General features: G+C 42.1%; 1 protein-coding gene across 2 annotated transcripts in view; it reads right to left on the reverse strand.

Annotated features, from left to right (window-relative positions):
- KCNQ4 (potassium voltage-gated channel subfamily Q member 4) overlaps positions 1 to 26,106 on the reverse strand; it is an 821,604-nt gene that overhangs the window by 145,433 nt on the left and 650,065 nt on the right. The window lies entirely within an intron of this gene.

Consider the following 26,106-nt stretch of genomic DNA (forward strand, 5'->3'; position numbering starts at 1 on the left):
TTTTACGACGCCGTTGCGTCACTTTTGTGATGCAGCGGCGGCGTAAACCATGCGCCACATTGCAACTTATTTACAACGTGACGCATCTAGGCAGATTCGTCAGGTTGTGAAGCCCTGCGCCACATAAAACCTGCGTCAGGTTTCATGTGGGCGTTCTGTCGCAGGGAGGGCGTTCCCTCGCAGGAAAGCCCCGTAAAACTGACTCAGTGAAATCTACAAAATTTCACTGAGTCAGTTTTACGATGCTGCTGCGTCAAATCCTTACGCCTGCTTGAAGCAGGCATAAGGAGTGACGCACCACGTGAAGTATGGGTGGCCCCTGTGCATTGCAGGAGTTGCGTCACGCTTGCGACTCCAGCAATGCGCCGCCCATACGCCACAAGATGCGTCACGCATCTTCCCCTCCTTGCACCATGGTGCGCCGCATTGTAAATGCGACGCATCCGTGGTGGCGCAAGGGGGGGATTACGTGACGCATCTGTTCTGGCGCATCACTGCTGATTTGCAGAGATGCACCAGAAGTTGTAAATTGCCCCTCTGTGTTTAACATGCGCCCTCATAAATAGACGGATGAAATTCAGAATTCACTAAATAGGTCAAAATGTAAAAACGCAAGGAGACTGTGTACGAGCCCCGAGCTATAAAACCCTTCCTTAATGCAGAATTTGAAAGGATTCACTTCAAATTCGAAGTGTGTGAGGGAAGTTTGCAGATGTATGACTATAATTTTTTTTCTTACCATTCCAAAATCAGAAGGGAAGGTGAGAGGGAAGGGAATGAAATGAGGGAAGGAATGTGGGACAGGGGGAGAAACGAATAAAGTAAGAAAGACGTGAGGGAGGAATGGAGGGAGTAAAGAAAGAGGAAGAGCAGCAGTTGAGTAGGAGAACAAACATTGGCAATGCTAATAAGCTTGGCAAATAACTGAAAATGCCTTTTCAAGTCACTGATAATTGTAGGCACTCAATAAGTCTTCATACACGCACTGTCATCATCCTTGCACTCATACATCAATTGATCCACCCAGTGGCACATTCTTGCATTCACCAATTAACCTAGCCACTTTAAAATAGACACACAAACTTAATAAGCTCATGGAAGATAAATTAAAAGAACAAAATAAAAAATAAAAAATAAAACACAACCTATAATTAGCTAACGTGCTTCCAATACAAAAATAAAATGACAAATTGCATAGTGTATTTTTGTTTTATCGTTTCAACATAGCTGAAACGTTTGGGAGCAATTTACCGTCCATCTTGTAGTGGTAAAATGAATGATACACCATGAAGTACAGATATGGATGTTCTGTAACCATTGTGCTTGGTGGCCATCCTCAAATGCTGAAGAGTGCAGTGTGTCACTGTCACAATGTTTCTAAATACTGTGGCTTCTAAATATTGTGGCTTTTCTATAATGATAGACAATGGACAAAGTTGGCAGTCCAGTTTAGAAATATTGGCCGCAGAGGAAGCTGCACACTGCAGATAAAAGGAGCAGGAAGCGAACAGCCAGGTAAGATTGTCTAAGGTTATGTAGAAGGCGCGTAGAAGAAAAAGGAACAGAAAATACAAATTTAAAGGGGGCATTTAAAAGGCAAAAATTGAAAAAATAAAAGTAAGGCACCAGGTCAGACAAAGAATTACACTAATTTTCAGGTGGCTGTGCACGTGAACAGATAAAATCCTATACTTCACAGGGCAATAAAACCAATGGCAGAAATGGTTGAGCCCATTTCCCAATGTAGTATGCCATCATTTTGGGAACCAGAATGTGATTGACACTCCAACAGACAGAATAGGGATGACCAAATGACTCTCTGGTCCAGATGTACGTAGATAGCATTTTACGATTCCCTAATTGCGAATCACAAGGATTCGTAATTAGGAAATCTCAAAATGCAATGTATGAAGGTGTATAGTACACCTTTTACGATTCCTAGGGGATCGCAAATGACCTACCTCATAAATATTAATGAGGTAGGGCACATTTTGCAACCCCCTATGAATCGCAAAAATCACGGGGATGGTGGCCTGCTGAGATCAGCAGACCACCATGTCCGTGATTGCTTTTCAATAAAGCAATTTTTTTTTATAAAGCAGCCAGTTTTCCTTAAAGGAAAACGAGATGCTTTACAAAATGAAAAATGAAAGATTTCTTTTCATTTTTTAAGAGCAAGCAGTGATCCGTGGGACCACTGCCTGCTCTTAAAAATGGTTTCAAAAACATTCACAAAGGGGAAGGGGTCCCTTATGGACCTCTTCCCATTTGCGAAATGGGTTACCACCTACTTGAAGTCGGTGGTAAAATGTGAATGTTTTGCGACCGCAATTGCGGTCACAAAACATTCATACATACCAATGCGATTCGGTATTAGGTAGTGACGCCCTAAACACGCCCCTTCCTAATACTGAATCCGAAACCCATTTTGCGATCCGGTAACAGGTTTCCGAATCGCAAAATTAGGTTTGCTGCATCGGAAATGCAATTTTTGCATTTGCAAACGGGCAGGTTCTGTGAATCTGCCTGTTTGCGAACAAAAAAACGCTTGATACATCTGCACCTTTATATATCTATATGAATGTAGACGTTTTTAAAGTTGTTTTTATTAAAAGCGCCTGGCAGATAGCTACAATGACCAGGCCCTTCTAAGAAGATCTAGCTAGGGTTATCAAATTGCAAATCTTCTTCTCAGTGAGTTTGTCAAAGAAAGTAACCAACATCAAAAACCTTGCTTGCTAGAGTAATCTGTGTGATTTCATGTAACTAAATGCCTGCCTACCGACACCAACACAGAGTAACATCAACCCCCTCTAAAAGGCCTGTTGGTGGTAATATATGATTTTCATAAAAGATTATTCAAACTTGTTGTCTTTGTAATTTTTCATAGTAAACAGATCAGGCCTACAGCATCTGACATAACCAATGAAGCCAATAGCCATGATCAACTGGCTCATCTCCACAAACAACTCTGGCCTACGATAATGTGCAGGAGCATTCCTACAAGGCAACCATCAAGTATACAGTCATAAAATCAGAAATATCTATGCAACTAAAGTTGCCAAAAACAATATCCAACCTCTACCTCAGAAGGATTCTCATAATACAGACCTTCAACCACCAGAGATTTGCAAAGACAAAACCAACTTCGGATCATTTGCCCATTATAGTCATTTATGAGAAACCATGACCGCAATACCGATCTACAGGCTTTAACATGGTGCAAAAACAATCGCCCTTAAAGCCTATTAGCTGTTTTTAAAATCAATTTTATTAATTTTGTGCTTGACTGACATGCAGCACAAACAGTTTAGAGGTCGAGTGTATCACTTTTGACTTGGTCAATAAAGACATGATCCGCACTGTAGCACTCAACAAACCAGCACAGAAAAGCAAACAAGGCATAGCCGAGGTCAAGGTCTCTGCATAGTTTATCATCCGAGGGGAAGCATTCAAACTGAGTTTATCATGCTAACTTATGAGCACCTTCAAGTGGATAACAGATCATCTTGGTGTGGTATGGGGATTGAGTTAGAGCCCAATGGGGGTTCGAGGAGGCGTGGCTCGTCCACCGTCATGGTCAGAAAATAGATAAATGAATAGTACACCGCCAAGCTCTGCGGAAGTGCTAAACTGAGAGTCTATGCACGCGCGCCTTCTCAATTCGAGGCAATTTCTCACAGTACTATTATGGAGACCTAGGAGGGTCTGTAATCTTTGTTGGTCTTAGGTGTTACAATCATTGCTTCCCACATTGAGCGATTCACTCCCCCTTGCTTATCGCTGCGATGTAGAAAGGGTGTAGTCTATTTGAACATTTCTCATGTCCCAGAATATATTGATGGAGACAGAGGTGATTTCCAGGATATACCCACCTGCCTCTTAGTAAGGAGCCATGCGAAGCCTGCACATCTATTTCCAGACTCTGAATCCTACACTTTTTCATACAAGCCCTATATAGTCACCGCCAGTCACTTCGCGCGCCATGTTCTGAAGCGACTCCCAGTATAGAGTAAGTTCCGGGTACCTCCTGAACATGGGAGCAATATCCCCTCCAGGCTGATGGAATCCAGGACACTCGTTTGAGCCAGTGGGGCATTTATTTTCTGTGCAATTTATGATGTTTGATGTGCTATGCAAAGCATTTTACATTGAATCAGTTTGAATCATGCATTGCTCGAGACATTTGATGGATATTAAAGCATCATAGCCCATTCTTTCATGTCAATCATGTTATCACAGTTCCTTTAGAGGAGAGGTGACTATCTTAGATTGTTGTATAATACAATGACATTAGGATGTAACAGCTTTCCTGGCTCTGCCATATGTTAGTATATTTTACAAAGGGCCCTGCGTGATGGTTCTGCATTCCCCTTCTTCTAGGTGGATTTTATTTGTCTGGTTAATGCGTTCTATGTTAAAAATTGACTTACAAGCACTTGCGTGTTCCATTGTAGTTAGTAAGACATTAGTAATTTATCATTACCATACAAGCCACCATGTGTGTTTATGTTGGCACAGTTCCAGCTGTCTCTGCCCAATGTCACCCCTATGTTACGTAAGCTGAAGTATATCCACAAGGGAAGTTCAGGGGAGTATGCTGTTTCTGTTTCAGTTCGAATAAGTATTTTTTTCCAGCAGTGTTTGGCTATATCAAGTAATTTCTATCATTGTTGTGATTTGATTCTAGTGTTCATTACTTCACATGCCAGTGTTTCTCTAACCCCATGGAGTCCCATGTATGCCACCTCTGTGTGAGTTCCCCATCCACCTGGCTACCCGCTGCGACTGCGCTGCCAGATAGTAAGATTCATGGTCAGGGGCCGCCACACGTCTCACCCTTCGATCACTGGCAGTTACACAGTGCCCCCTTGATCCTTTGGTCGCCTCATATCAGGTCTAACAGCAATCCATTTATTTCCCTCAAGATCCTGCCAGGCAATACCACTGGACATTTGCAAAGAAGTAAAAGAGGCGAGCAGGATGGCCATTTGGGGTGTAGGGTATTCTAGGTTATTTTTCTGCACCCTTCACAGGCATCCAGTGCTACATTCAAAATTGCACAATGCATATGCTCTTAGTGCTCTTCCCTCTATCCACCCTTTTAGTACCATCGTGTTATGATGATAACTCCTACAGCCTCTAGGTTTTACAATGAACATGAGTTGACCCTTCAAGTGCATACATTGATACTACTAAATTCTGCAATGCTTATTCCCATAGGGCTGCAGTATATATTCGGATCAGTATACTTCTGGGGCGGGCAACACCGGTATATTCAGGATGCAATCTCATCTGCTGTCATCCACGTTACATGTGCACTATGGGCTCATTCTTCTCTCGAATCCTCCTAATCAGTTCCAGCTAATCAGTCAGGGTTTGAGTCCCGAAATGGTGATTGCACCAGGTCCCACTGACTAGCAGTATTTAGTACAATCTGTTTTACTATTTGTCTGGAGGACTTCAGTTGTCAATAGTTTTTCTTCTTCTTCTTCTTTGACCTTCGTGGTCTCTGGGCAGACATTTGGGCACTGTTTTGCCATGACCCAAAGGCCACTGTGTGGATAAATTCCTTGCCTTGCTTGGTTTGGAGAATAGGAGCGCTTTGTCATCCAGTATGTTAAATTTTTAGGAAAAATCAATATGTATTTAAGATCTAGCTAGCAAAGTCACTGCTTGGACAGCAGCCTCAGTATGGATAGGAAAAAAGAAGATTCTTAATTGTTTATTGTTCGTGAGCTCATCCTTCTGGCCAACTGGAGGATAGCATCTTTTTTGGCTGTAATTGAATAGCCAGAATATTACCGGTCATGTCAGTGCACCCAAGGAAATGCAGTGAAAGATCTTGTGGTGCTATCTTGTCAAATATTTAATTTTCCACAGGATGGTGACCATACTGTGGGCTTCTGCTCGTTCAGGTAGACCCACAATTCATATATTGTTGGGGTAGGATTGCCCCACCTCATGTTAAAGGCCTGGTGGCCTTAAAACATTAATTTCACAATAAATGTAAGGCCTACTGCTTTTGTCATAATGTTTCATAATAAACAGATCAGACCTATGGCAGCTGACATAACGTTTCCCAAAAGAACCAATCAAGCTGACATCCGTGTCCCTTGTCCCTTTCTATCTCTGCGTGGATGGCACTGTGCTAATCCTATGCTTAAAGACTTTGATAGAAAAGCAGACATTTGAGGTGAGCAGATCTAGAGTGTCGGTGGTGTTGAGAGTGCTCTATACAGGAGCTGCTTTCGACCTAAACTTGAGAACTACCCAGAGTTCTCTGCTTCATTTTTTGCATAATTCATGTGTCACTCTATGCCTCAAAGGGTATTGTTTTGATTTATACTGGGTGCTCCCTTGTGTCTGGACAAAGCTATATCTCTCTAAAGAGCTCTAAGTAGAGCGAAACACTGTGTCTGTGGTTGCTTTTACTCATTTCAGGTTGGCTTGGTTGGTATTGTACCAATTCACAGCTGTAATACTGTACCTGGAGTAGTAATTGGCTTTTTTCCTTTTACAGCTCGGCATGGACAGCACTGTGCTAGTCCTATGCTTAAAGACTTTGCTGTAGAAGTGGCAAAAGACTTTGTCCCTTTCTATCTCGGCGTGGATGGCACTGTGCTAATCCTATGCTTAAAGACTTTGATAGAAAAGAAGACATTTGAGTTGAGCAGATCTAGAGTGTTGTTGGTGTTGAGAGTGCTCTATACAGGAGCTGCTTTCGACCTAAACTTGAGAACTACCCAGAGTTCTCTGCTTCATTTATGCATAATTCATGCATCACTCTATGCCTCAAAGGGTATTCTTTTGATGTATATATATATATATATTCACTGAAAAAACCATGGGTTTCACACACGTTATAGTTAGGAATTAGCATTTAAAAAACCTTAGAAATTCACTGAAAAAACCATAGGTTTCACACACGTTATAGTTAGGAATTAGCATTTAAAAAACCTTAGAAATTCAGTGAAAAAACCATAGGTTTCACACATGTTATAGTTAGCTGGACATTTTACTCGTAAAAAACCAATGAAATTGCCCCGTTATAGTTAGTTCAGCTAACTATAACTCGCGCGCCCGCAATGCACTGCTGATGACGTCACATATTACATCACTCATGACATGGTCAGTGACATCACTCATGACATCACTGATGACATCTCAAATGACATCACTGATGACATCACTGATGACATCATCCTTGTGATAGAGTGGCAGACCTCCTCTCACCTTAATATAAGCTTTGATACACACATTCAAAAATAGAGACTAAAAATTTCAAAACAATGGACATACCAATACCAGTTACAACAACCTCTTCAGTAATTCTAAGATCCACATACACATCCACTCATTCACCAACAGTCCTATACAGTCACTCATACATGTACTCACTCATCATATGTACTCATACATCTATACATCCTGTTACACAATGCCACTCATCCATAGAGTTACTCACACACATAGTCACTCATGCTAATAAAGAATAAAACATACATTTACTTGCATATACAGTAATACACACACCACCATACTTACTTCTACGGAAACTTACACATACTTAGTCTTTTAAACAATCACTTATAGAAACACATACTTATTCATACAGGAACTCTTTCAATCTCTCCCTCTCACATATACTCACATATATACACCAATAGTCACATATACTAGTTAAAAACATATGTAGTTACTCCTGAAGACACTATTGAGACAGTCATTCACTCACTAACACACCCATACACACACTCATCCACCCATACAGTCCTGCACACATGCTGTCTTCAACACATACAAACAGTGAGTCACTCATTCATGCATCTATGCACTACGTAATACCCCCCACCGTACCATACAGACACTCAGACTGATACTCAAAAAAACAACTAATAACCTATATAGACACCCATGTAGCTACTCACCAACCCATGCAGCCACTTATACACAAAGTGAGAGATACACTTAATCAGTCAGTAACACAATCAATTTTTCAAAAACAAATCATCCATTTAGACACTTATATACCCATTTATTCTTCCATCGACCTTGAGATACACATATATAAAACATATTTAATTTTCAGAAAAACACACATTCACTGGATGATGTCATCAGTGATGTCATCAGTGATGTCATTTGAGATGTCATCAGTGATGTCATGAGTGATGTCACTGACCATGTCATGAGTGATGTAATATGTGACGTCATCAGCAGTGCATTGCGGGCGCGCGAGTTATAGTTAGCTGAACTAACTATAACGGGGCAATTTCATTGGTTTTTTACGAGTAAAATGTCCAGCTAACTATAACATGTGTGAAACCTATGGTTTTTTCACTGAATTTCTAAGGTTTTTTAAATGCTAATTCCTAACTATAACGTGTGTGAAACCTATGGTTTTTTCAGTGAATTTCTAAGGTTTTTTAAATGCTAATTCCTAACTATAACGTGTGTGAAACCCATGGTTTTTTCAGTGAATTTGCAAGGTTTTTTAAATGCTAATTCCTAACTATAACGTGTGTGAAACCCATGGTTTTTTCAGTGAATTTGCAAGGTTTTTTAAATGCTATTTTTTTTTTTTATTCTTCATTTTTTTCAAACATATTTTTAATTTAATTTTCTTATCTTTTATAAAGACTATGCTTAAATTTTTAAAATCCTTAAATATTTTTTTTATATATATTTTTTAAAATAAACATGTAAAATTTATTTCCAGTTTTTTTTTTTTTTTTTTTTTTTTTTTTTATAGTACGCGTACCGTAAGCTCACGGTAAGCGTACGGTTTACGCAACGCCCGTAATCTATCTACGCTGCTTGCGTATAGTTACGTACTTTGCGTAGCCGCGCGTACTGCGCGTGGGACGCGTGCGCGCTTACGCAACACGCGTACGTTACGCGGAAGTGCCGGGGAGTGACTGTTATGCGCATGCGCGCAAGCGCGTGTCTTTTTTACGCGCACGCGTACTTTTTGCCGTAAGCGTACCGTAAGCGTACGGTAGGTCATGTGATCTTGAAACACAACTTTTGATTGGTTGAAACTACTTTCAGTTCTAGAACTCTCCTACACCACACCCATTCCCCTCATTTCTGCTTGTGATCCCTTGGGAGAAGGAGCTGGTTTGTCTTTGGGATACGATGGCAGAACAGCAGAGCTCTTCTGAGAGTGAGGCTAGCACCAGCAGCACTGTCTTGAGGCAGAGAGCGAGGAAAGTAAAGCCTTCTTATGTTTGGGATTATTTTACTTTTCCAGAAGGCCAGCAAAAGGTGAATGCACCCTTAGTTACTTGCAAGCTGTGTAAGCGTGTACTTTCTAGAGGTAATCCTAACAGGAAGTATTCCTTTGGGAATCACACCATGAAGAGACACCTCCAGGAAGTACACAGAAGGACACATGGTCATCTTTTTGGAGGTAACTCTTCAGAAAGACGAGCCAGTACATCCACAGCAGCTCAGCCTGGACCATCACCTGCAGGGCAGACTCCTTCTTCTGCAGGTCAGGTGAGCCCTTCATCTGTGGGGGGAGAATCTCCTTTTGCTGGCCCTCTGGAAATTAACCCTCGGTTTGCGAGGGTTGAAGTACGGTGCGCCACTTGTCACGATCTAATTACTTATAGGGAGACCAGTGTTTCCCTGGTGAACAGTAAAATAGATCAGCACACTTTTCGTACCGTCTAATATTCCCAATCTTTCTTTCCTCTGTCCCTGCATGAACACAACGGTTCTTTTAAGAGCCAACCTTATCTTTCATCTTTTTTTTACATATGTTTTTAAAAACTTTTTTTTATTTTTTTTTACCGTACGCGTACGGTAAGCGTACCTTTTTTTTATTTTTTAAAAAAAACACTAAAAATCATTTATCACATTACAAGGTCCTTGAGAGACTACAATTATTATTATTGACTTACCATACTCACTCAAAAAAATATTTATTCATTTGTTTTTAAAAAAAATAGTTTTTAAAATGGTTGTAGTTTCCAAAAATTTTCTATATCGATCTGAAAAAAAAGAAAAAAGTATTAATATTTTTAAACCATTTTATAATACAGTACACATATTTACATTGCTACACTCCAGCAAGGGCAACCAGCCTTAGTGATGCTGAATGTATTTGCATTACAGACTTAAACCTGAAAACCCCACTCGCTTCTAATTACTGTGCATGACTATACATGGCAAGCACATGGGTGTGTGCTAAGCCTCTGCTTCTTCCCCCAAAAATTCGCTCCCCTTTTCCATCTACTGCAACTGTGAAATCACCAGAGCAAGACGCAATAAATCTCTGCCTATAATTCTTCTATGCACACAGAGTCATGTTTTCACATTAGTGCCAAAACGAAATTTCTTTGCCAATTTGAAAGCACACTTACTGCTCTTTTTTTTTCGGGCCAAGTGAAAATCTCTTTTTACAATTTGAAATCACTTTTACAGACTGACACATTCTGAAACCTTTTTTTTAAATTTATTTAAATGCACATGTCCAAGCTGTTTTTTTTTCAGAGCACCACCGTGTGTATTCTCTGTGACTGCCTACACTCCAGCAGGGGCAACCAGCCTTACTGATGCTGAATGTATTTGCATTACAGACTTAAACCTGAAAACCCCACTCGCTTCTAATTACTGTGCATGACTATACATGGCAAGCACATGGGTGTGTGCTAAGCCTCTGCTTCTTCCCCCAAAAATTCGCTCCCCCTTTCCATCTACTGCAACTGTGAAATCACCAGAGCAAGACACAATAAATCTCTGCCTATAATTCTTCTATGCACACAGAGTCATGTTTTCACATTAGTGCCAAAACGAAATTTCTTTGCCAATTTGAAAGCACACTTAATGCTCTTTTTTTTTCGGGCCAAGTGAAAATCACTTTTACAGACTGACACATTATGAAACCACCATGTGTAACTACAACAAAAACAATTCCCATTTCTATTATTCATTTCTTAAGTTACCACATACATCCCCTCTCAAACTGTAAACTCACCTTTAAAATTAGTTAGTTGTGAAAGAAATGTGACACTCAAACAGCAGATTATCAGAGCCAGGATCTCTGTTGTGTTCACCTCTCTCCTCTCAGCAGAACCAGATAATGGCAAACTTTCCCTCTATTTTTCCACACATATACATGTAAGTTTCAAATCTCAGTGCTTCCCCCTTTTTTTCAAATGTAATGACACATTTCTATTGGTTGAAAACCAACCCTTTTCCAAAAGTACCCTTCCCCCAACTTGACTTCTGCCTAGTACCCTTCCCCCAACTTGACTTCTGCCTGCTACCATAGCAACAGCTCATGGAACACTGCTGTGTGCAGTTAGGTCAGAAGTTCGACACACAATGTTTCAATTCCACAGAGCAAGAGTGCTTGACTTTTCAAACCTAACAGCAAATCCATAGTACTGTTCTTTGGTTACACATTTTTTTGTACCAATACAAAACATGCTTCTATTAATTTTCACATACAGCCTAGTTTTTTTTCTAGAATGGTATGAAACAGCCAATCAGTTCTTTTTGTTTTGTAAAAAATATGTATGCCTCCATTTCCAAACTGTCTTTCTTTTCATATTGCCATTCTACTGAAAGACACCTCCTGAGTGCATCCAGTTCTCCTTTGAAGATGTTCACAGTGTGGATTGTAGGGCACAGCTATGTCTTCTGGAGTGAAAAGTTTGCAGAGAAAACAGATATGGTGAGAGACCTTGCTTTGCCAAATGTAGACATTAAATGGATTGGTCAGAGAGGGTTAAAGTGGCACCAATTGATGCCATTGGTGAAATCCTTCATTCAAATCCAACACCCTGACCTCATAATAGTGCACTGTGGTGGCAATGACCTAGGCACTTTGACTGGGGTAGGTCTGGAAATGCTTATGAAGGACACCTTTGCACAACTGTTTACACTTTTCCCTAAAACTGCCTTTGTGTTTTCGAACATATGCCAAAGGCAAAAATGGAACTGGTCCAATCATTTCTGTCCACAGATTGACAAAGCAAGAAAGCACGTCAACAAATCTGTTTCTGCTTTCCTCCGTGACTATGGTATGGGTGCCATTTACCACAACAACTTGCGTTACGACATGCAAGACATTTATAGAGGAGATGGTGTGCACTTCAATGATGAAGGGAACAGAGTCTTCCTCTTGAACCTTAGACTCTGCATCGGTACTTACTTGTAGGTACCACTAAAAAAATGACTCCATAAACACAACAGCTCTTTTTAGAGCTCCCTAATTTCTAAACTCTTAAATCTGATTTTCATTTATTTATTATTTTTTTTTTTACCGTACGCTTACCGTAAGCTCACCGTACGCGTACCCCGTGATTTTTTTTAAAATCAATAAATGTTTTTTTTTTACTTTTCTGTCCTTCTTTGACCCCCTTACAATTGTTAGGGGGTCTGTAACTCTCCTCATTGCCCCCTTTCCTTGTTTTCACTCTTTTTTTTCAGAGTGAAATACACAAAATGGCGGCCGCCGCTTCCTGGTTTCGGCCGATTCGAATGTTTACTAAGATCTAAGAGCCAATCAGAATCGCGCTCGCGCACGCCACCGTACGCTTACCGTAAGCGTACGGTAAGCGTACCGTAAGCGGGCTCAGATATATATATTGATTTAAAGGCTATTTTCTCAGAATCTACTGAACAGATTTACACCAAACCTACAAAAGGCACTTCCTTGACCTAGGGACTACCTCTCTGCCAAATTTTGAGTAATTCTGTTCAGCCGTTCGGGCTGTAGCTCGTTCTAAAGGTCCTATGGAAAAATGCATGGGAAAAACGCGTTTTGGGACCCCCCTTTTATCTCAGCCCCCGCTTGACGGATCCCCCCGAGACTTTCAGGGTAGGAGCGGAGCGTAGCGCCCCACCTATTTTGAGAAATTCGCGAGGATTCGTCGACCGGCGCCAAAGTTATTCAAAATAGAATGTTGAGGTTTTCCTATGGAAACGTGGTCCTAACTATAACTACCTACTGGCGACCGCCAGTAGGTAATATATATATATATATATATGCCGTATTCAAAGCTTTATTCGAGGAATATACTCATAAAAGCACAAACATACATTTAAAATACATCACATTAAAAATGTTCCTATTTATACATACTGTTAAAACAGTTGTGCATACATAAACAATAAAAATCTTGGTGTACATTTACACAGAGATTACTTGTTACCCCAGTTATATTACATTAATAGAAATTGCCCTCCGTCTAATGGACCATGCCCACCCCAGATACTTTGCTGTACCCAGAACAATAGGCATATCAGTGGTGGTGCAAATAATTCATAGCGCCTCAACACCCCTGGTTGTCCCTAGATTTCTACAAACAGGAGCTAACCAAACTCTTCTCGGGGTGGCATAAGCTTTACACAGGAATAGAAAGTGACCTATATTTTCCTCAGTTGCACCACAAACCGGGCAGCACGAGGTGGTTTAACTCCTCCACCTACCCGTCAGTGATCTCAGAGGAAGGGCACCTGATCTTAACTGGAAGAAAAGCTTCCTATCCCCTGGGTTAGTAATACTGTCCCAGTATAATTCCAATACAGGACACAGTTTGGTTTCTAAGAAACGCCCCGCCATTGTGTCTGATCTCGTTCTACTCCAGAGTCTGCCATCTATCCAGTCCCAATATAAGCTTTTAATTATGTTTTTACTTGGAAAGGGTTCCCCAGATGGATTATCCCATAGATTGGAGAGGCCGAGGTCACCTAGAGCAGTCCTAAGATTTTTTAACCAGACTATTTTATGAAAGGTGTCAGCTTTAATTATGGCAAGGAACCCCTTTGCATAATGCCGTATCTCTGGGATAGTCCAGAGGCGTCTCCAATAGAGAATCGGGCGCAATCGCGCTCGGTCACTAACTGATCTTCTCCCTAAATCAAGAACAAGCGGGATTAATGGTGTACTCTGAGGGAGACCCGTGATTCCCCTGAGGAACCTATTCTCCGATATTTGCAAGGGGAGAAGCCTCTCGAAACCCCACAGCTCAGCCCCATATAGGGCCGACCCAATAGCCTTGGCATCATATACTGCCAGGACTGGTTTTATAGGCTTTGATTTAGACTTTTTGTGTTCCACCCTAAGTGCCCCCGAAATTTGTTGATGCCTCAGGACCACCTTTTCTATATGTTGAGACCATTTTAGATTGTTTGCTATCTGCACCCCAAGGTAGGTAAATACAGTAACCACCTCAAGCTCACAGTTATTCAGAAGTATTTTAGGCCGGGGTCTACGTTTTGGTGAGAAGGCCATCAGCTTGGTCTTGCCCATGTTAACTTCCAGGCCATGTTCCCCACAGAAAAGATCGAAGATGTTTAAAGCTCGCTGCAAGCCAGCCGGTGTTTTAGACAAAATCAGCGTATCGTCGGCGAACATCAGGATCGGAACCCTGAGGCCCGCCAACGAGGGTGCATCGACACTGGCATCCAGCATCTGAGCCACAATTCCGTTAATAAATAGGGAAAAAAGCAGGGGGGCCATAGCGCACCCCTGTCGTACTCCGCGTTCAATCGGAAAGTCGGCAGATGATTCACCATTCATACCCCACTGAACTTTGGCGAAATTACACTCATGCAGCCTCATTATCAGAGTGAGTAACTCAGCCGGAAGGCCAATTTCGCTCAGAACTGCCCAGAGCTTTCTCCTCGGTACCAGGTCGAAAGCAGCCCGCAAGTCGACAAAGGCAACATACAGGCTGCCCTCGCCGAGCACCACCGTCCCCCACTGCAGCAGAGCAAAACGAAACACCTGGTCGACTGTGCTTGTAGCCCGCCGAAAACCAGCCTGATAAGGGGACAGGGCGTTGTTCTCATCTACCCAGTCCATTAGTCGATTTACCACCATTCTCCCTACCACTTTTTGGATAGTGGCAATCAAACTTATCGGCCTATAATTGGCCGGGAGGGACCGATCCCCTTTTTTATATATGGGTATAATATTTGCTCCCTTCCATAACTCTGGGACTGCCGTTCCCTTCGCAATAGCATTTCCCAAAAGGAATACATACCTAACCCACCTCGCCTTATCATTTATAAAAACATCAGAGGGTATCCCATCTAGACCCGGGGCCCTTCCCCCTTGGGCAGAGCATATTGCAACTTCAGTTTCTTTAAGGGAAAATAAATTCCCAGTGGGGAATACAGCTGAAATTACTTCCACATCCTTAAACTCGGTAATCTCAGCATATTGGGGTTTGAAATAATCCACCCAGGCACCCTCAGCGACATTATTGTCGGGTTTATTTGGAGTTCCACCTCTACCCCACTTGACAATATTCAAAAATAACCTGGAATCCTTAGCCCCCGAGGCCTCCTTTAGTTCTACCCAATACTTTTCGTCCCATGTTTTTTTTGCTAGCGATAGGCTAACCTTGTAGTGCTTCCTAGCCTCGCTAATCGCTGCCCTGTCCCTATTCCTGATTGCTCTTCCCAAGCTTAGCCTGGCTTCCCTGCACTGATGATTGAACCATCTAGCTGGTTTGGGTGGTTGTTTCCTATTTATCTTGCGGGACCTCAAGAAATGCGGTTTTAAAAGGGAAAAGAGTTTATTGTGTATGTCCGTTATTTCCCTAGAACCTGGGATTACGGGGTTTGCAGCCTCCATAGCAGCGATTGCAGTATCCACCTCGGAACTTATAAAGTCCATAGATTCTGCATTCGCCAATACACTCGGCCAGTTAAGTCTGCGCATGTCATTAGCCATGATAGGCATTGGGCCGTCACTTAATTGTGGGTTCCCTGATATGGCCATCCACCAGTTATGGGTCACACAGAGGGGATTGTGGTCACTTTCCAGTCTACCCTCGATTTTCATGTCACATACCAACTGCCACAAATTGCGGCTGCAAAGGACATAGTCTATCCGACTTTGGTTATGACCATTGTCGAATGTACAGGCACCTTCCCTATCGCCCTTCATCCTCCCATTTAGGGCTCTCAACCCATGTTCCAGGCAAATGGCATTCAGTTGTAATATATCTTTCGTCCACCGCTTCACAGGAGCCAGATTTAAAGTCGGAACACCCCATTGCGTATCCTCCTCTTGCCCTAAGGGATCATCCGAACTATCCAATGGTTCGAAAGTCCTATTTAGGTCACCAGCTACTACAACTTTGTTACCCAGGGAATGCGATTGCAAAAAAGTGGACAAAGCCTCTAGAATGGGTGAACTCCCAGTGGTACTGCCCCTGGCATAGATGTTGTATATATCTATCCCTCCCCACTTTTCTGAGGCTATTCTTAGCATTTGGATGTCCTTACAACCCAAATCCACCACTTTGATTGTTATTTGAAGACATTGCCTTATCCAGATTGTAAGGCCTCCCATCGGTCGACCCCTAGCGCCTCTACTGGCCGGGATTGAAAAATGTAAGTAACCAGGAAGAAATATAGGATCACAAGCCCATGTCTCCTGGAATAAACAAACTTCAAAGCCATTGACGAAATCCATCCAGTTTTGGGACATCAACTTGCTACTCAGCCCCGCGATGTTCCATGAAAAAAACTTCCCTAGACTGGGGCCGTCTATATATATATATATATATCCAAAACACAGTCTCCAAGCTAAGGAGCCCCCGACCCTGCAGGGCGGCCTCTGACAACAGGCATGGAGCAGCCTGTCAATTCATCATCCGATAAACACCACAAAGAGGCCCAATGCTGGAGTTAAAAGCATTTATTCACTGGCATAGCAGCAAAAGGGATTCCCTATGTCCTTACGCGTTTCGGCGTCTTTTTGCCTTGATCACAGGTGGGGATCATTAGTTGCAAAGTGCATGCATGCGCGCTTTAATAACTCTAGGGTCACATGTCTGTTGTTAAAAAATACAGTTCCCATGGTGCATTTCGCTGGTGTTAAAATAAAGTGCACAGAGTCATAGTGAATCCATTTTCTTTCAGCAATGTTAAAGTTAATTTATATTGCGTGCGTCCATGACAAAGTGGATAGTATTCACTCACACAGGCATGAATTTCAAATCCTTACATAGTGCTTGTATTCCATGTTGGCCTTGTGAAAAATATGAACAAGTTACTCACCTTCAGTAACGCATTATCTGGTTGAGACTCTATCTAGCTGCAGATTCCTTACCTTTGAATTTTCCAGGCGTGAGGCTGGATCCGGCAGCTTTTGCTGCGCAATACCCCTTGCGCGCGCCGTTGTGTGGCTTCATTAGGCTCCGCGTGACGTCGTTGATAGAGTCAGTTATGATGTTGCTGTACCTATATAGGTGCAATCCAGGCACGCTGATGTCAGCAGTTTTTGTTTTTTCCAAGCCAGAAGTGCAGAGCCACAAAGCAACTGACGTAGTTGTGTGCAAACCTAGGGCCCTGAAAAGGGAAGTAACCCTTGTCCTACAAAATTAGTCAGCAAAGCAGGGAGGCATGGGTCGGGCTGTAAGGAATCTGCAGCTAGATAGAGTCTCTACCAGATGATCTGTTACCGAACATAAGTAACTTGTTCATCTGATAGAGGCTTTTAGCTGTAGATTCCTTCCCTTTAAATTAGATACCCAAGCCATCCCATCCAGGCGGTGGGTTGCAGACCAATCCCATACACTAGGAAGTCCTGCAGGACTGAATGGGCAAAATGCCCGTCCCTGCTGGCCTGATTTTCCAGGCAGTAGTGTTTTGCAAACATGTGCAAAGATGCCCACATTGCCCCCTGGTAGATGTCCAGGACTGACACCCCAAGGGAAGGCCGTAGTCGCAGCCTTTTCCCTGGTGGAATGGGCCCTCAATCCCTCAGAGGGTTGCTTCTTGGCCGGGGCATAGCTGATATTAATGCAGAGAACAACTCTGGTCCTTTTCTGCACTGCCCGCCCCTTCTTAGCTCCCAAGTACCCCACAAAAAGTTGGTCATCCACCGTGAAGTCTTTTGTGCAATCAAGGTAGAACCACACCCTTTTTGGATCCAGTCGATGGAGACACTCCTCTCCCTTAGAGGGATGCAGGGGAGCAAAGAAGGTGGGCCAAGTGATGGATTGACCCAGATGGAATGGGGTCACAACCTTAGGCAAGAAAGATGTACGGGTGCGAAGCACCATTTTGTCCGGAGAAGACATCGTGTAGGGAGGTGTACAAGACAACGCCTGAAAATCAGTCACCCTCCGGGCAGATGTAATCATCACTAAAAGGGATGGTATGCAGCTGGAGGGGACATTTGGGTAGAGACTCGAAGGGAACAGGCATAAGATAAGTATGGACCAAACTAAGGTCCAACTGCAGCATAACAAAGGTGTTGGCGTAAACATGTGCACCGGCGCCTTTAAAACCTATTTACAATTGCAGACTTGAAAAGAGAGGGTTGGTCTGACAGCCGCAAAAAAGCAGACAGAGCAGAAAGATAACCCTTGAGAGTTCCCAAAGCACAGCCCTGTTAGGTAAGGGATAGAATGAATAAAAGAACAGTGGAAAGAGAAGCAGAAAGAGGGTCGATAGACCTTTCTGTACAGTATTATATACATTTCTCCCAATGACAGGTGGATACTGTCCTAGTGGAGGGCCGCCAAAGTAATTTTGCATACTTAGGGAGGAAGGTCAAAAGCCATTAACTGCTGATGCTCAATCTCCACATATGGAGGTGCAGAGTTGACAGGTTCGGGTGGAGAACCTCCTTCCGAAGGGGCAGACTGATCGGAGGATCGATTCTCATCTCCAGAAGCTCTGAATATCAGACTCTCCTTGCCTAGTCCGAAGCCACAAGGATGACTTGGGCCCGGTCGCTCTTGATTTTCTTTAGGACCTTGGGCAGGAGTGGTATGGGTGGAAAGGCATACAGCAGGCCTGACCTCCACTTGCCGCGAAAGGCTTCGCCAAGCAATAGCCGCCTTTGGAACTACAGCGCACAGTACTGCTGACACTGCACATTCTCTCCGGAGGCAAACATATCTAACCAACATTCTTCCCACTGATGAAAGAGACCTTGTGCCACCTCCGACTGGAGACGCTATTCGTGATCCACTAGGCATCGACAGCTGAGTTTGTCCGCCCTGACATTCAGAGAACCTGCCAGGTGTTGAACCACAAGGGTTATGCCCTGCTTTTCCAGCTATGCACTAACTTCCCCTTGACAGAGGGAAGAAATGCCTTCAATGCCAACTGAATCGCTCGAAGCTCCAACAAATTGATTTGGAGCCCCTACTCCGGCGGAGACAAGTGTCCCCTGATCTCCACCTCTCCCAGATTGCTGCCCCATCACAGAAGTGATGCATCTGCCATGACTGTGAGCTCTGGTTGGGGAAGGGAGAGGTGTCTGCTGTTGACCCAATCGTGGTTCATCAACCACCACTGCAGATCTCTCACAGTTCCTTCTGAGATCTGTCCCACAATGGTGAGATTTCCTCGATGCTGTGCCCATTGGAACTTCAGGTACCACTGCAGAGTCTGCATATGCCAAATGGCATGATTTACCAACAGGATGCAGGAGGCCATGAGGCCCAACAGTATCAGAGTCAGTCTGACCAAAATCCAGGATAGAGGCAGAAACATCGGAATCATAACCTGAATATCCTGGACTCGTTCTCGGGCGGATAGGCCTGAAACTGTGTTGAGAACAGCTCTGATGAAAGGGAGCATCTGAGAAGGAGTCAGGTGTATATACATATACACACACACACACAAACATACACACATATATATATTTTAAATATATGTATTTCTGTGTTTTAGTTAGGACCACGTTTCCACAGGAAATTAATTTTTGGGTTTACTATTAACTTTGGTGTTGTTCGATTCACAACTTTTCCCCCCAAATATATCTCTTCCACCTTAGCTCCTTCCTGGAAAGTTTTGGAGTGATCCATCAAGCAGGTGCTGAGAAAAAGGGGGGCGTCCCAAAATGTGTTTTCTCCATGCAGGTTTCCATAGGCACTTTAGCTACAGCCAAAATGGCTGAAGAAAATTACACCAAATTTGGCAAAAAGCTGATCTATACCCGGAAAGTGTTCTTTTTGTGATTTGGTATAAGTCCATTGAGCAGTTTTTGATAAATTCAGGTTCAAATTTTGTAAATATCTGGGAGTGCCCATATGATTTGATTGACAGGCAGCAGCTTTTTTTGCCAATAGCTTTGATGCCAAGTGACATATCGTCACAAAACATTCCCAAACCAAAGTTCATCCACCTCAGTTCTTTCCAGAAAAGTTTTTGGGGTGATCTATCAAGCAGGGGCTAAGAAAAATGGAGAGCCCTAAAATGCAATTTCCCCATGCAATGTCCATATTGAATTTTAGACAGCGCTGCAGCAAAACGGCTGAACGGCATTACACCAAAGTTGGCAGAAAGTTAGATCTTTACCCATATTTTTTGTGATTTGGTGTAAATCTGTCCAGTAGTGCTTGAGAAATTAAGGTTAAAAATGTATAGATAGCTGGATGGTTCAGTACTCAAGAGTCTCGCGAGAATCCCCTGGGCACTCAACTTTAAATAATGGAGTGATCTGATTAGCTAGGAGGGCCTATTTTCCCATTGGCCAGGCCATCTCCTTCTCACAGGAGAAAGAGGCTTCCGCGAGCCCCACAACAGCACACTCTCTGATTGGCTGGAAGCAACATGAACAGAAATATTGCAACTTCCATTACATTATTGAGGGACTCGTTCCCTGTGTCCTGAAAGTTAAAAATAATTATGGTATAAGAGGGTAGGAGAGGGATCCTCTGAAACACTAGTCCTTGTGGGGGGAAAACATGAGGGGCAAATTAAAAAATATGCTTTTTTATGACGCCGAGATCCCACAAGAGTCTCTTGGAGCCTGCCTGACTCCATGTGCTACAGAAAGTATTCACCAGTGAACAGGCAGGCGTGCTGGCCCTAGAGAGACTTACATGAGAGTCACAGGAGATTGAGATTTTTTTTTTTTTTAAGGATTGCGCACAGCAGGGATTTGGCCAAACTCGTATCATTGCGTGGCAGGGGACTGACCACTCACAGGGGGTTGGGCGCAAACCCACACCATGTCTTGCCAAATGCTGCAAACAGCGGGCACTTGGCATAGTTACAATGGCATTAAAATCCTACTTTAAGTTTAAAAAAAATAGAAAATCACTACAAAGGGTTAAAGTGACGTTACAGTTTGGTATGGTAATAATATCTCACTTTACATTAAAGAAAAACCTTACAAATACACTTTAAAAAAACAAGTTTAAAGTGTTGTTATAGTTAGGTGAAAATGACAGTTAAAGTCTATCATTTTAAAATGAAAAACAAAACCACTGAAATTCACTAGTTTATACTTAACAGTTATACTTAACAGAAGAAACTAGAACTCATGCTCTCGACATGCACTGCTTATGACCTTACAGATTACAACACTTATGAAATGTTGTATGACATCGTAGATAATCATCATAGATAATATGAGTGATGGCATCTAAAATGGCATAACTGATGCACAACACAATTCAATGTAGGGGGCGTGAGTTATAGTTTCTTCAGTTAACTATAACTTGTGAATTTTGCATACATATGTGTGTGTGTGCATTTATATATTATGTTATGATATGATATGGTTTCTGATAACTTTTGTATAGTATGGTATTCTATGGTATGGTATGGCATGGCATGGCCTGGCCTATCATTATATATATAGTATGGTATGTCCTGTCATTGCGTAGCATGGTATGGTTTTACCTGTAGAGTATGGTATGGCCTGTCATTATTTTAGAATGGTATGATATGGTATGATATGGTATGGCCTATCATTGAACAGTATGGCATGGTATGGTATTTTATAGTATGGTATGGTATGTCATTGTGGAGTATGGTTTGGTATCATTATAGTATGTCCTGCCATTGCACAGTATGGTATAGTATTGTGTGGGATGGCCTGTTATATGGTATATTGTGTTATGGTATGATACGGTATAGCATGTCATTGTAAGGTTTGGTGTCATTGTGTACTATGGGATGGCATTGTCTCATATTTTATGGTATGGTATGGTATGGGTTCTGATTGAATAGTATGGTATGGAATGGTACTGCTTGCCATTGTATAGAATGTATAGTATAGTATAGTATGGAATACCCTGCCATTGTATAGTGTGGTATAGAATGGTATGGTTTGCCATGGTATAGTATGTATGGTATGGTACTGTATAGTAACGTATGGTACGGTAAACTATGATACGGTCTGTCAATTTAGGTTATGGTATGATATGGTACACATTAGTATGTAATGTATGCCTTGTCACTGTACAATATAGTATATTATGATATAGTAATCCCTGTCATTGTATAGTATGGTATGTTATGGCCTGCCATTTTGAAGTATGGTATGGTATAGCCTGACACTTTATATTATGGCCTGTCAGTGTATTGTATGGTATGATATGGTTTATCATGGCATGGCCTTTCATTGTATAGTATGGTACGACCTGTCTTTGTATAGTATGGTATGGTATAGTATGGCCTGTCATTATATGTTATGGTATTTTATGTTATAGTATGGTGTAGTATGGTATGGTATGTTAACACATTATATGGTATGGTATGATATGGTACAGATTCATATTGCATGGCTCGTCATTGTTCAGTATAGAATATTATGGTATGGTATGCCCTGTCACTGTATAGTATGGTTTGTTATGGTATGGTCTGTTATTGTATAGTATGGTATGGTATAGCCTGTCACTTTCTATAATGGCTTGTCATTGTACAGTATAGTATGGTATCCTCTGTCATTATATGGTATGGCCTGTCATTGTATAGTATGGTATGGTATAGTATGGCCTGTAACTATATGGTACTGTATAAAATGCTGCAGCAACACATGGTATGGTATGGTTTGATATGGTACAGATTGGTATGGTATGGCCCGTCATTGTACAGTATAGAATATACAATACAGTATAGAATATTATGTTATGCCCTGTCACTCTGTAGTACGGTATGGTATAGCGTGCCACTTTAAATTTATGACCTGTCGTTGTACAGTATGGAATGGTATGGTCTGTCATGGTATGGTGTGGCCTGTCATTGTATAGTATGGTATTACCTGTCTTTATATAGGATGGTATGGTATCGTATTGCCTGGTATGGTATGGCCTTTCATTGTATGGTATGGTATCGTATGGTATGGTAAGGCCTGTTATTGTATAGTATGGTACCATATTGCATAGTATGGTATTGTATGGTCTGTTAATGCACAGTAAGGTATGGTATGGTATGCTATGGTATGGTATAATATGGTATGGTATGGAATGTTTATGGCTTGTAATTGTATACGTTGGTTTGTTATGGTATTGTATGGTATGTAATAGCATGGCCTGTTATTGCATAGTAATGCACAATATGTTATGGTATGGTATAGTATGATATGGTGTAGTATGGCCTGCCATTGAATAGTAATGTATGATATGGTACGTATGGTATTGTGTGGTCTGGTATGGCATGGTAATGTATCATATGGCATGGTACAATATGGCCTATCATTGTGTGGTATGGTATGATAGGGCATGGTTAATATAGTATGGCATGGTATGGTAATGTATGGAGTGTCATTGTATAATACGGTATGGTAATGTGTTGGCCTGTTATTGTATGGCATGGCATGGTATGGTATGGCAGGGTACTTCCTGTCATTGTGTGGTATGGTATGGTATCGTATTGTAAGGTATCATATGGCATGGTACAATATGGCCTATCATTGTACGGTATGATATGGTTGGTATGGTATGGTATGGTATTGGCTGTCACTGAATAATATGATAAATGCCTTCAATGCCAACTGAATCGCTCGAAGCTCCAACAAATTGATTTGGAGCCCCTACTCCGGCGGAGACAAGTGTCCCCTGATCTCCACCTCTCCCAGATTGCTGCCCCATCACAGAAGTGATGCATCTGCCATGACTGTGAGCTCTGGTTGGGGAAGGGAGAGGTGTCTGCTGTTGACCCAATCGTGGTTCATCAACCACCACTGCCACGGCCTGTCATTCTATGGTATGAAAGAAAAGGTATGTATGGTTTGTCAAGGTATGGTATGTTATGGATTGGTATTGGATGGTATGGTATGGATTGGTATGGTATGGCCTATCATTGTACAATATAGTATATTATGGTATTGTATGCCATGTTATTGTTTAGATTGGTTTGTTATGGCATAGCCTGTCATTGTCTAGTATGGCATGGTAGATCCTGTGAATTATTTTATGGCTTGCCATTGTACAGTATTGTGTGGTATAGTATGGTATGCCATTGTATACTATGGTATGGTGTGTTATGGTGTGGTGTGGTGTGGTATGGTGTGGTATGGGTATAGTATGGAATGGCCTGCCACTGCACGGTATGGTATGGTATCTCATTAAATAGCTTGTCTTGGTATGGTATGGCCTGTCATTATATAGTATGGTATGTTACGGTTTGTCATTGCATAGTATGATATGGTATAGTGTTGTCTGTCATTGCATAGTAACGTGTGATATGGCATGGTATGGTATGTCCTGTCTTTGTTTAGTATGGTATGGAATGAGCTGTCATTGTATAGTATGATATGGTTTTGTGTGGCAAGTCCTTTTATAGCATGGTATTTTCGGTGAGTATGTGTATAGTATGGTATGGAACAATATGGAAGTTCCTGCCTTTGTATTGTATGTTATGATATGGCATGTCATTGTATAGTATCCAATAGTATGGCCTGTTATTGTAGTATGGTGTGGCATGGAATGGTATGCCATTGTATAGTATGGTATGGTCTGTCATTGCATAGTAATGTATGGTATGGTACGGCACGGTATAGTATGTATGGTATGATACATATAGTATGGTTGGCCAACTATTGCATATTAATGTCTGGTATGGTATGGTATGGCACTGTCTGTCATTGTATAGTATGGGATGGGATGGGATGAGGTAGTACAGTCTGTCACTGCATAGCATGGCATGGTATGGTATGATCTGTCATTCTTCTCTGTAAGGACAAACCAGCTGTGCTCCCATGGTCCTGAGGCCCTTGCAACCTGCTCGTTCAAGTGGGACCCCTCAGATTTACCTTTAAATACCCTAGTGCAGTGTGTTGTCAGGGTGCCCACTTTTTCGTAGCGCACAAGCTACCAACGACTTCAGCACCCTGCTCCCGGACGAATCTGGGACACTCTCGAAAATCGCTAGTGGAACATTGGGCCTGGCCTTGCCACCTACCTAAATCCCAAAGACGTACCTCAAAATTCAACTGTATGATTTTATATGCAGTTTTCTATTAGCTCCCATTGACTTAAATGATGCGTACTTGCTCACAAAGTGATTTATTTTGCGAACTTGAAAAATTCATATCTTTGAAAAGTAATTACTGTAGAATCAACTTATCAATTAGAAAAATTATATAAAAATTGGTGTTATTACTATACATTTCTCACAGATTTATTCTTGAGTGTGTGTATCGTTCATTGCCTCTCTGAATACAACAAATGCTTAGTACTACCGTCCGATAAGCCTAACTGCTCGCCCACACTACCACAAATAGAAAGTTATCTATTTTTGCCTCTATATACCAATCTGGGTCTCACTGGACTCTCGGCACAGTGTACTTTACTTCAATTCACTATATTGAAAGCCAGCTCCCTACAACAGCACTCTCAGAGGCGAGGAACAACACTTGCTCTGTGTGGAGGTGCTTCACACCTACCCCAGGCCAAGATGGCCTTCTAGGGAGGGAAGCTTCAAACGCAATGCTGCCTTTGAAATATGACCCAGGCAGCTCCAGCTAGTGAAGGATGCCAACCCCCCGTCCTGCTCCACATTTGGCAGGAGGAGAGGTGGGAAAATTAGTTAAATTAGGAGGCCAGCTAACGCCTCCCTAAAGAGGGGCCGGTGATGTGGAGCCTACTTTCCATTCCTCTCCATCTTGAGTTAAGAGGGAATTAGCCAATTAGGGTCAAAGTAGTGCCCTTTCCCACAGGAAGTGGTCACCTAGAGGGTGTAGACACCCTAAAGGTAGGTAGTCCATTGGCTATTGCCTGTCACCCCTATTAACACCCCTAAAAAAAGTATTTAGGTGGAATCCCTGGACCCTGAACTTGAGATTCGACACATACAAAGAAGATATGGACAAAGAACAGCTGTTGACCCGAGAACAGAAGACCTGCTGTAGACTTTTGGCACAAAATCCTACCTGCT

The sequence above is a fragment of the Triturus cristatus genome, chromosome 3_2 (genome assembly GCF_964204655.1).
Source record: "Triturus cristatus chromosome 3_2, aTriCri1.1, whole genome shotgun sequence".
NCBI classification, from domain to species: Eukaryota; Metazoa; Chordata; class Amphibia; order Caudata; family Salamandridae; genus Triturus; species Triturus cristatus.